Below are 11,650 nucleotides of genomic sequence, written 5' to 3'. Positions count from 1 at the left end.
GTACCTTATTTAGGGCTCCCCTATTATATAAAGGGGACCCCAATCATTTGTAAAGATCATCTAATCATCAGGAAAGAATATACTCTCTACTTTTCGCTCATTGTTCATCAAAATTGTCCTTTAACTTTATTGTTCTTGCTTTATTATTCTTGCTTCATCTCGAGGTCACAGAGCTCGAGGTCGATACTGCTTAGGTAACACTGGATTGATTCACTTATTTTTTTCATCTATACTTTATACTTCTTGATTATTAATTGGTATTGAACTAAATCACATATCTTTAAAACCACAAATCAAATTTAAATGTTACTCGTATTTTCAAGGTAAACAGTTGTGGGGCTAAAGATAATAGTGATATCTTTTTCTGAGAATAAAAAATTCTTGACAAGAAAAAATGTAAAGATAACGTGTGTCATGAGAATCAGTAATGAAATAATCAAAGAATCAGGCCCTCGTTAAAAGCAATTTTACTAGCATTGTTAAATAAAAGAAGTCTGTCACAACTTTCAACAATGAAAACCGAATAGACAAATACAAATATTTACTTAAAACACAATAAAAAATCAACAACACAGTAAAAAAGATAAAAACTGTTTCAAAGCACTCCAAATCATATCCTTGAGCTCCTCACAAAGAACTAAACAGCTAGGTATGAACCATAAAGGTAAAATGAGAAGGTCCTTCGTTGGAAGCCACGGGCTGAGTGCGGAACACCTTAGAAATCTTCTCAGTCAACCTTGTATCCTTTCTCAGTGGATTGCTGAACAATCTCATTGTACTTGCCAGAATAATAAGTAGGAACAAGGGAATTCGCCAAGCCGATGCTGCATATTGCTCTTTGGCGGCAGGCTCATAATTGGCATAGACTATTTTTGCAAGTCCTGATGCAGCTCCTATAACACCAGCACTTTTGACATCGGCTGCAACAGAGCGAGCAGCTGCAGAAGCCTGCTTGACCATAGGGGGAACACGAATATCAATCTTACCAATACACTCACCAACCTGCAATCAAATCAAATCTGATGAAAGAGGCAGAGCAATTTAATATTGATAGCATTCATGGCAGCTCAACATCATTAAAGGAGAAGGATAAAGCTCTGGAAGCTCCAAGAAGGCCCATGACAAGGTCTCAAACAAAGAAATTTCAAGACAAGCTTAATGGGCTTCAATTGGCAATTAAAAAGTGTTTTATAATAGAAGAAGAGCTCCAGCACAAGGAGGATCTTTGGGCCAAGTCTTACAACTATTTTGAGGCCAAAATTAAAGTCCAAGAGGAGATGGAATGAGGCCCAAATATGCCCAAAAAGAGAGGAATTTTCAGCAGCCCAAATAAGCCCAAAAATAGTTTCTAGAATATATATTTAATAGTTGTTTTAATCTATGTTGACTTGCATTGGTCTATGTGTATGTTGACTATATTGGTCTTAGTGTGGGTAGTCTTCTATGCTTCTAGGGAATATAATTCTCATTTATTGAAGTCTTGACTAGCTCCTTCTTTACTACTATATAAAGGGGTGCTTGTCTTCCATTGTAGAAGATCATTGAAGATTAATATTATTATTGTGAGTTCTTTTGAACCTTTGTGAACTTTAATTTGAAGATTTATCTTTCAACCCTAACTAGTTCATAGCTTAAGGTAGTAAGATAATTTTCTTTCTTGTGATATCTTTGGTTTCTTTTGATATTCTTCGAAGGCGACTAGTTTCTTTTACTAGTTGTTGTCGTAAGTTATTCAAACTAGAAGTCAAGATCCGAATCTAGTTCTTGATTAGCTTATCTCTACTGAAGGCAATTGGTTTCATAACCAACTTGTTGTCATTAGGATCTTGTCAAAATCTAGATTAACATAATCTCGGGGTTCTTGGACCTTTCCTCGAATTTTGACATATCTAGTTTATTTTTCTTGCTCCGCTTGCATTTCTTTACTACTTCCGCATTTCATCAACTTATTTTCTTCAAGTTCTTGGATCTCCCAACCTTTGTGTTATCAAATATGTTTTTAATAACTCACAAAGCATATTTAACTACAAGAAATATGACTAGAAAATTTTATAGTGCCAGTTGGTGCCAAATCACATACACTACTATTTTCACAAAAGGTGAATGCTATTACATATTTTATTCATCAGCCTAATATTATTATCTATTCATTCGCCGACCAACATAGAATTAGGTACATACAATAGCCACAAGAATACTAAAAAACAGAAGCAATATGCATCCCAACAGCTCTAGATTCTACAACAGTTCACCAAATAAACCCACTCACCGACCTTCTAGTCATTGGACAAGTGGCCCAATCTCCATCACAATACATTGTGAGCTGGTCAGAAGATTGAGATGATAGCAGAATCCCAGCCCAGGTGCATTTTTAGGTACATTACCACTCTCAGTTCTCCTTCCATATGTGACTTCTTTGGCTTGTGCATGAACTGGCTTTAATTTTGCACATCATAACTGATGTCTGGCCTTGTCATGGTAAAGGTACAACAGCTTCCCAACTAATTTCCAATAGCTACTTGGATCACTAAGTAATTCATCAACATCTAGAGCTCCATGTGCATTGGCTTAATCATAGTCTGCACTAGTGAGCTTATGGCTTGTGTCTAAAGGTGTGCAGGCTGGTTTAGAACTTGCAAGCCCAAGTGTGAACTTCCTTTGACAATCCAAAATGCCATGTCTGCTTCTTGTAATTTCAAGACCAAGGAAGTATCTCATCTCCCCCAGGTCCTTAATCTTGAAGTGATGTTGAAGCACATCTTTGGCTTCCTGAATCAACTGAGGAGATGTGCCAGTGATCAAGAGATCATCCACATAGATCAGGATAATAACCAAATCAGAACCAGACCTCTTACTGAAGAGGGAATAGTCATACAAGGATCTGAGAATGAGAGGGCCTCATTGAGCTTCAAGTTCCATTGTCTAGAGGGAGTTCATACAAAGATTTCTGAAGCTTGCAAACTCTAGGAGGCTCCCCCTCACCTAAAAGACCAGGAGGTGGAGTCATATACACTTCTTCCGGCAAATCACCTTGAAGAAAAGCATTGAAGACATAGCTCTGTCATGCCACCTACTTTAATTAGCACTACAATTCCTAGGGAGCTCACATCTGCATCTAAAATGGATTCACCATATCTGCATGTCCAACTACAATATGTAAGAAAATACATGGAGCTGCATACTTTGCAAAGTCTAGGCCACATGGCCAGCTTGGTATACAAATTAAGTTAAACATAGTAGAATCACGTGGTTGCAAGTGATGATTTGGAATTTTATCATCTTGCAGTGCATCTATTTATAAAATTTGAGCTGCAAACAATTCCATAAATAAAAGAATCCTAAATTAAGACTTGTTGAGTATCAACCTCCGATTTAGCACCTATAGGAGTCGTAGCCTTCGATCGTGTAATTGCAAAATAAAAGAAGTACTGATAGAACACAGAAAACCACGGAAGTACAATACTCAGCATGCTTAAAGTTTAAAAACACAGTTTTACCACTCGATTTAACACACACTTGCGATAACATTGCAAAGTTAAAAATCATATAGAGAACCAAAAGAAGATAGGGCAGAAATTAAAAGAAAGAGAAAAAGGATCTGGGGAAAATCGGAGACAAAACATGGGAAAAGAAACTACAACAATCGCTCAACTTCAGAATCAAAACTAACAATGATCAAGAGAACCTAGAAGAAACCCAAAATGGAAAAAGAACGAAGGAAAAAGTAGAAAAAAGATATGTGCAAAATTGATTGAAAGCATACCAGCTAGATTTATGCGCTAATTATGGTTCTTTCGAGACAAAAGGTTGAAGTATTGTACACGATGGAAATCACAATACGCTATCAAATAAAATTGCTTGTAAATCAATCTCTGCTCCATTTTCTATAAAATTGATGGCATCCATACTATGTACAGAATATTAAATGGCTTGGCCGAAAGAATATTGCCATATGGTGAGAGATTTCCCTAGACATAGGAGGGGTGCACCTTCACAGACTTCTCAGCTAGTGCGTGCTCCACCGGGTCCTTAAGCTCTGGTTATAGCACCAGCTACCACTCCACCTACTCAACCAGCTCGAGGTGGAGGTCGGGGAGGTAGAGGTCGCCCCAAGGGGGAGGCCAGGCTAGATACTATGCCCTAACTGCTCGTACAGAGGCAATTACTTCCGACTCTGTCATTACAGGTATTGTTTCCATCTGTCATAGAGATGCGTCTGTTCTATTCGATCCAGGCTCCAGTTATTCCTATGTGTCATCTTATTTTGCTTCGTTTTTTGGCATATCCTGTAATACTATGAGTTCTCCTATATATGTGTCTGCACTCGTGGGAGATTCTATTGCTGTTGACCGTATGTATCGATCGTGTTTGGTTGTTATTAGTGGTTTTGAGACCAGAGCCGATTTATTATTTCTCAGTATGGTAGATTTTGATATTATCTTGGGCATGGACTGGTTGTCACCCATTCAGATTTTGAGAGTGATTCTCGGATCTTCTTCCTCATTCTCTTCGCGAGTAAATCTAGCTGCAGGTATGCTTTCAATCAATTTTGCACATATCTTTTTTCTACTTTTTGCTTCGTTCTTTTTCCGTTTTGGGTTTCTTCTAGGTTCTCTTCATCATTGTTAGTTTTGATTCTGAAGTTCAGCGATTGTTGTAGGTTCTTTTCCCATGTTTTGTCTCTGATTTTCCCCAGATCCTTTTTCTCTTTCTTTTAATTTCTGCCCTATCTTCTTTTGGGTTCTCTATATGATTTTTAACCTTGCAATCTTATCGCAAGTGTGTGTTAAATCGAGTGGTAAAACTGTGTTTTTAAACTCTTAAGCATGCTGTGTATTGTACTTCCGATTAAGTAGAGGAGTTGAAGCAACAGATTCAATACACAGTAAGCAGATTAAGATCTATTTATTCATACAACTCAGGAAAAGGAAGCTTCTCTTTCTTTTAATTTGAAGGACAGAAAACAAACACATTGATGTATGACGCAAAGAAAGAAAGGGCCCACTTTACTATAGCACTAATTTTTCATAATTTGAGACACACAGAAAAGATTAAAGATCGTAATCAAACATACCATACCTTCTATCTCAGTATTAGTAATTAGTTCTTCAGTCACCTCATCCTTTGTAGTGAACTCCTTACTAGGTGAAGTTGGAATGGTGGGTTCAAAGTTCACGCTTTCTTCTGATTTCTCTATTCTATTTCGTTCTCTTAAAACTTCTTCATCTTTCACTGTATAATATGCAAGAGAACAAAGAATAGATAAGTAACTTAAAATCACAGCTAGCAACTTGTATTTTTTATTGGATTCATGACAAGTTTCATTTGTTGTTTTCTTACTTGACAATATTTTTTGTTTGAATTAATGTATTGAATAGTCTAAGTAGTTTAAGATTACTCTTTCATCCTTTATGGTGTCACATTTATAAATCAGGGACAATACATATTGTTAACGAGATTTTTTTGAATTCCCATTGGTTCTTTGCAGAAACTTTAAGCTCCTTCAAACTAAGTAATAACTTGATTTTCTATCGAACTTGAGAGAGTTTGAAACGCAAATGAAGTTGTAGGACAAACTGATCTCTATTACTACAACTTTGTGTTCAAATTCAAATGCGTATAGTCCAAAAAAAAAGAAAAATCTGAATTCATAATAGTTTTTGTTAAATTCTTCTTCAAAAGAGTCTCAGATTACTTTTTGGCATAGACTGAAGATAGGAAAAAATACCCATTTCATTGATACAACTCCTTGCATATGCTATTGTTTCAATTTGCTTTGCAATCTCTCCAACAGTATGCATACCTACTTATTATTATTGTTATGTGACATTCCAATAAAGTATTTCAATCATAAATCTACATTAACTAACCAAAATTGTCCATTTAACAGATTCAAGCATATGCTTGATTCTGTATAAGTTATAACTTAATATAAAAGAATTCCACAAATGCATTCCCGATATCCATACATGCATGTTGAGTAAATTTTATCGCTAGAATATATGTGGTATTGTCTTCTTGGATAAAATTTACTATACAAATTATCCTAACATCCTGTATTGGTTACTCTTTTTGAATGCAGTTATGTTCACTTTTGCGCCTGCTGTTTCTGAATGCTCCTCTACTCAAAAAATATCACGACGACACAAGGTTAGCTTACTCGATTACAAATCTAGACTCCAATCGCTTTTTTTAAACTTTAACTAAATATTCATTTTATTATATTGTTTGTAATAGTAAACTACTAAAAATATTACTAAAATACTGAGATATAAAATTATACTATAATAATGTGGAATATATAATAGTTCTATCGTTTCTTTATTTTTCTTCATTCTTATTTTGCCTCTTCTGTTGTGTATAAGATTCTGATGCTAATATTTATGTTAGTCAAAATTTCATATAGAACATGATTTGTTGTGCGGAGAGATTAAATTGTTCTGGTTGTAGATTTATCTACATTCAATCTTCAAGAGTTGCTTAATTTGTGCATTAGAAAAATGTCCCTGGAGAAATTATGATGTGCATTAGGAAAATGTCGATGGAGAATTATGAGTGTTTTCGTATCTTAAAGTTTTGAATTTTAGATTCTTGATGCTCATTTCTTGTTTTTATGTGACTAGAAAGTCTAAGTTTTTGTAGGGTGTTGAAATGGTTAAAGTTTTGAGCTTTAGGTTCTTGAAAATGGAGGGGAGCGGGATTCCGTGTTTGAGTTTCTTGGTTGGTATGTTTCTGTTGTCAGAAATCACTGCTGCTATTGTTCTTGTTGAAAATGATAAGCAAGCTTTATTGCATTTTGTTAACAAGTTGCCTCATTTTCACCCTTTCAATTGGGATGCAAATTCTGCAATTTGCAAGAACTGGACTGCAATTACATGTAGTGAAGATGGATTTAGAGTAATAACACTAAGGTTACCTGGGGCTGGTTTCAATGGTCCAATTCCTGATAATACTCTCAGCCCTTTAACTGCATTACAGATCTTGAGCCTTAGATCTAATGGTATTAATGATACTTTTCCTATGGATTTTTAGTAACCTCAAAAACTTGTCTGATCTTTATCTTCCTATGTGTTGTTATGTCATTGCTCTTTTGTTTCTATTCCTATATTATCTGTAATGTATCCTTTTTCTATTCTCCAATCTCATAACATATGGTATGTGTTCAGTACTTAATGTAGTCTTGAAATATCATTTATCACTTCAATAGAGTAAAGGAATACAGAAGCAAAATGGGGATGTAAATGATGAGATGCTTCACTTGATTTTGTTTTTCGTTATTCTATTTCTCTTGCTGAAGTGCATTCCTTTTCCAATATTTCCTCATCTTGTGTCAAAAAAAGAAGAAGGTATAATAGCTAGCTTGAATAACTCTCCTAGAAATTAGTAATGCATTTACTATGTTTGGAATGTATTAGATTCTTCAACATGTCAAATTAATTTCTATGTTCTGTTTTCTTTTGCTTTTATGACCACCGTGATTTAAATTGATTTGCCATCTTATGTATTTCAACTGTGTGCTTAATGCGGCCTGGTGCTCAAATCTTTCTCCACTAATTCCCTCCATTGGTAAATTTGAACGTGTTGGCGAACTGACTAGACCAAATAAAGCTTCACTTCTGAAGTGGTTAATTCTGTCACCTCAACGTTGTATGAAGTTGTAATGTTCCTGCTTTGTTTAACGAACGAGACCAAAGCTGGCTGACATATTCTTTTGTTGCTCCATTTTTTGTGTCTCAGTGGTCACATTTTGATTCGTTTTTCTGTCTTCTTCATTTCTTAGAAGTTCCACTACAAGTTTTGCTAATTTAGTAAATATTGTTTCCATGTATTGAGATGTTTTGCGATTAATGTGTTGTGATTTTTTTAAGCATTTGTATATTGTATTCTATGTAACCTTCCAATTTATAATATATTTATTTGTTTGCAGATATTTTTGGTGAAGAACTACTAGAAAAAGGACCAGAAAGAAGACCAAAAACCGCATATGTAAATAGTTGTATCATACATGTTGTAACTGCTGTGGCACTTTAAGCATCCCTTAATGTGATGCTCTCGTTAACGCAAACAATGTATATTTTGTTCAAAATGTATGTAAATTAAGTGTATATCACTTAGTATGAAATAGTTTGTCAGAGCAGGCCCATGCTCTCTACGACATCTTAATTCTAATAGATTTTTCACCAAATGAAGGAATTAGAGCTACCGCAAAGGTAAAATGAAGTAGAAAACTCACATCTGCCAGACCCTTCATCCTCTATGTAGGATAAAAAGTGCTTCTGACAAAAGCACCCAAATCCAGAAAACTCTATGATAGACATAAAAGTAACTGCAGCCACCCGTTTCATACAGTTCAAATAAAATTCGTATCCAGTTCCACTACTAGAAATCCGAAAAAGAGCGACCAAAATTTGGCGACCAAAATTGGTCTGTCAAGAAAAGCGACCAACTTTGGTCGTTAAATTGGAGAAAATAATTAAATAATTATTCTAAATACATTAGCGACCAAGGTTGGTCGCTTTTTGGTAGATAATTTGGTCAAAATATTGACCGGACTGGTCAGACTTGCTTGGTCAAAGAAATACTGAAATTAGCGACCAACTTTGGTCGCTAAAGGGGGACCCACTTATAGAATTTTAATAATTATATTATTATTTAAAAAAAATTATAAAATATAAATAAATATAATTCAAAATTAGCGACCAAAGTTGGTCGCTTACGAAAGGGGAAGCAGATAGAGACCAATTGTGACGACCCAAAGGGTCATCACCGGATTTCTCTCTTTTTCCGTGCTTCCGAGGCCTTGAAAACCTCACCTTTAGTTGCCTCGATTTGCGTGCGCAGTCCGGGCGCGTAGCCGGAAAGATTATATGTTAAATTCTATGAAAAATTTCAAAATGTGGCTTTAAAATGATTAAAGTTGACTTTGGTCAACATTTTTGGTAAACGGACCCGGACCCGTGATTTGACGGTCCCGGAGGGTCCGTAGAAAAATATAGGACTCGGGCATGTGCCCGGAGTCGAAATCCGAGGTCTAGAACCCGAGTAAAAGAATTTTTCTGTGAAATTATTTTTCTGAAATTATTAAGGAAAATGGAAATGAAAATTTATTAAAAGGCTATGGTATCGGGCTCGTATTTTGGTTTCGACGCCCGGTACAAGTCTTAAATATGTGTTAAGCGCTTTCCGTAAAGTTTGGTCGAAAACGGACGTCATTTGGCGTGTTTCGGACCTAAATATCTAAAGTTTGAAGTTTGTGAAGTTAGAATGAAAAATGATGATTTTGAGGTTTGATTCATTGATTTTAATATTGTTTTGGCGATTTGATCGCTCGAGTAAGTTCGTAGAATGTTGTTGAATTAGTGTGTGTGATTGGTTGGGAGCCCCGAGGGCTCGGAGGTATTTTCGGAGGTGTTCGGGGTATTTTTGAACTTAGAAAAAGTAGCAAATTTCCTGCAACTTTTACACAGTGCTTTCCTTCTTCGCGATCGCGTCTTTCATCTCGCGTTCGCATAGCCTTAGCCTTCCCTTCATCGCGTTCGCGTTACCCCATACGCGATCGCGTAAGCCAACTCAGGAACCCCCCCCCCCCCCTTCATCGCGTTCGCGGACTAGTCCTCGCGTTCGCGTAGTAACAACCTCTTCTTCATCGCGTTCGCGTTACCCCATCTCGCGTTCGCATAGTACAAGTCCTGGACCCAGCCTTTCCCCCTTCTACGCGTTCGCGATAATTCTTCCGCGAACGCGATGTTCCCAGTCCTCTTTCTTCGCGAACGCGACACCCCTGTCGCGATCGCGAAGGTCAAAAACGCCCAGTGATTCTGTTAAAATTACAGAAACAGTAGCTTCGGGATTTAGTCCATATTTCACACGAACTCATCTTCTCCACAGCCCATAGGCGATCTTTAGAGTCTTTCTTCACCAAAGCTTCTTGGGTAAGTATTATCTAACTCGTTTTCTTCATTTTCTATCATCATTTATCAAATTCCTAGACCAAAAACATGTAATTGAGGGTGTAAATTAAGGGTTTTGGGTAGAGTTAGGTTTTTGAGAATTTTGGGTGATTCAACCTCAATTTGGGGTCGAATCTTAAAACAAATTATATATTTGAACTCGTGGGGTTATGGGTGATTGGGTTTTGGTCCGAGCCCGTGTTTGGACCATGTGGGCCCGCTGTCTAAATTTTGCATTTTTGGAAGAATGTTAGGAAACTCATTTCTAGGCTATGGGATTATGTTGTTGGGCCCTAATTGATATTATTGAATTAATTATGCCTAGATATCATTGTTTCGAAGTCGGATTGTAGAGGAAAGGCGGTATTTGAGGATTGATTGCTATTCTTTGGACCGAGGTAAGTGTTTGATCTAACTTTGGCTTGAGGGAATAGGATTAGAGTATTATTTGCTAATTGCTAAATGTTGAGTACGGTGTATAGGCATGGTGACGAGTATATATACACCGGTGTCTAGCATGACCGTGAGTCCTTACTTGTACTTATGTGGGATTCCGTGGTGACTCTTCCTTGTTTAATTGATGGATTCGATATAATGTGAACAATATGAAGAGAAAGTATGATTTGTAAACTCCTTAGAGCGTTGGCTCGAATTATGACATGATTAGGACGTAAGAAATGAACGAAAGAGGAAGAGATGTAATTACTCCCTTGCCGGGACGAGTAAGTGATTGTTGTTGCTCCCTTGCCGGGAATTAACTGTTTATTTGTATTCTCCCTTGCCGGGATGGTTGAATTGATACTTGTTTCCCTTGCCGGGAAATCATTACTTATATATTATGAAATGGGATCGTGTGGTACGCCGACCAGTTATATATTATGAAATGGGATCGTGTGGCACGCCGACCACTTATATATCATGAAATGGGATCGTGTGGCACGTCGACCACTTATATATCATGAAATGGGATCGTGTGGCACGCCGACCACGTATTCTGTGTTTAGAAGAGATTTGGTTGTAGTTTTTCTTATNTATCATCATTTATCAAATTCCTAGACCAAAAACATGTAATTGAGGGTGTAAATTAAGGGTTTTGGGTAGAGTTAGGTTTTTGAGAATTTTGGGTGATTCAACCTCAATTTGGGGTCGAATCTTAAAACAAATTATATATTTGAACTCGTGGGGTTATGGGTGATTGGGTTTTGGTCCGAGCCCGTGTTTGGACCATGTGGGCCCGCTGTCTAAATTTTGCATTTTTGGAAGAATGTTAGGAAACTCATTTCTAGGCTATGGGATTATGTTGTTGGGCCCTAATTGATATTATTGAATTAATTATGCCTAGATATCATTGTTTCGAAGTCGGATTGTAGAGGAAAGGCGGTATTTGAGGATTGATTGCTATTCTTTGGACCGAGGTAAGTGTTTGATCTAACTTTGGCTTGAGGGAATAGGATTAGAGTATTATTTGCTAATTGCTAAATGTTGAGTACAGTGTATAGGCATGGTGACGAGTATCTATACACCGATGTCTAGCATGACCGTGAGTCCTTACTTGTGCTTATGTGGGATTCCGTGGTGACTCTTCCTTGTTTAATTGATGGTTTCGATATAATGTGAACAATATGAAGAGAAAGTATGATTTGTAAACTCCTTAGAGCGTTGGCTCGAATTATGACATGATTAGGACGTAGAAATGAAAG

The 11,650-nt window shown here is 36.7% G+C and overlaps 1 pseudogene; it reads right to left on the bottom strand.

Moving 5' to 3' along the window:
- Nucleotides 1-645: 645 nt before the first annotated feature.
- LOC109243456 lies at nt 646-2,405 on the bottom strand (annotated as a pseudogene).
- Between the last annotated feature and the right edge of the window lie 9,245 nt (nt 2,406-11,650).

Source organism: Nicotiana attenuata, unplaced genomic scaffold (assembly GCF_001879085.1).
Source record: "Nicotiana attenuata strain UT unplaced genomic scaffold, NIATTr2, whole genome shotgun sequence".
Lineage (NCBI taxonomy): Eukaryota > Viridiplantae > Streptophyta > Magnoliopsida > Solanales > Solanaceae > Nicotiana > Nicotiana attenuata.
This window is presented reverse-complemented; position numbering and strand designations above follow the sequence as displayed.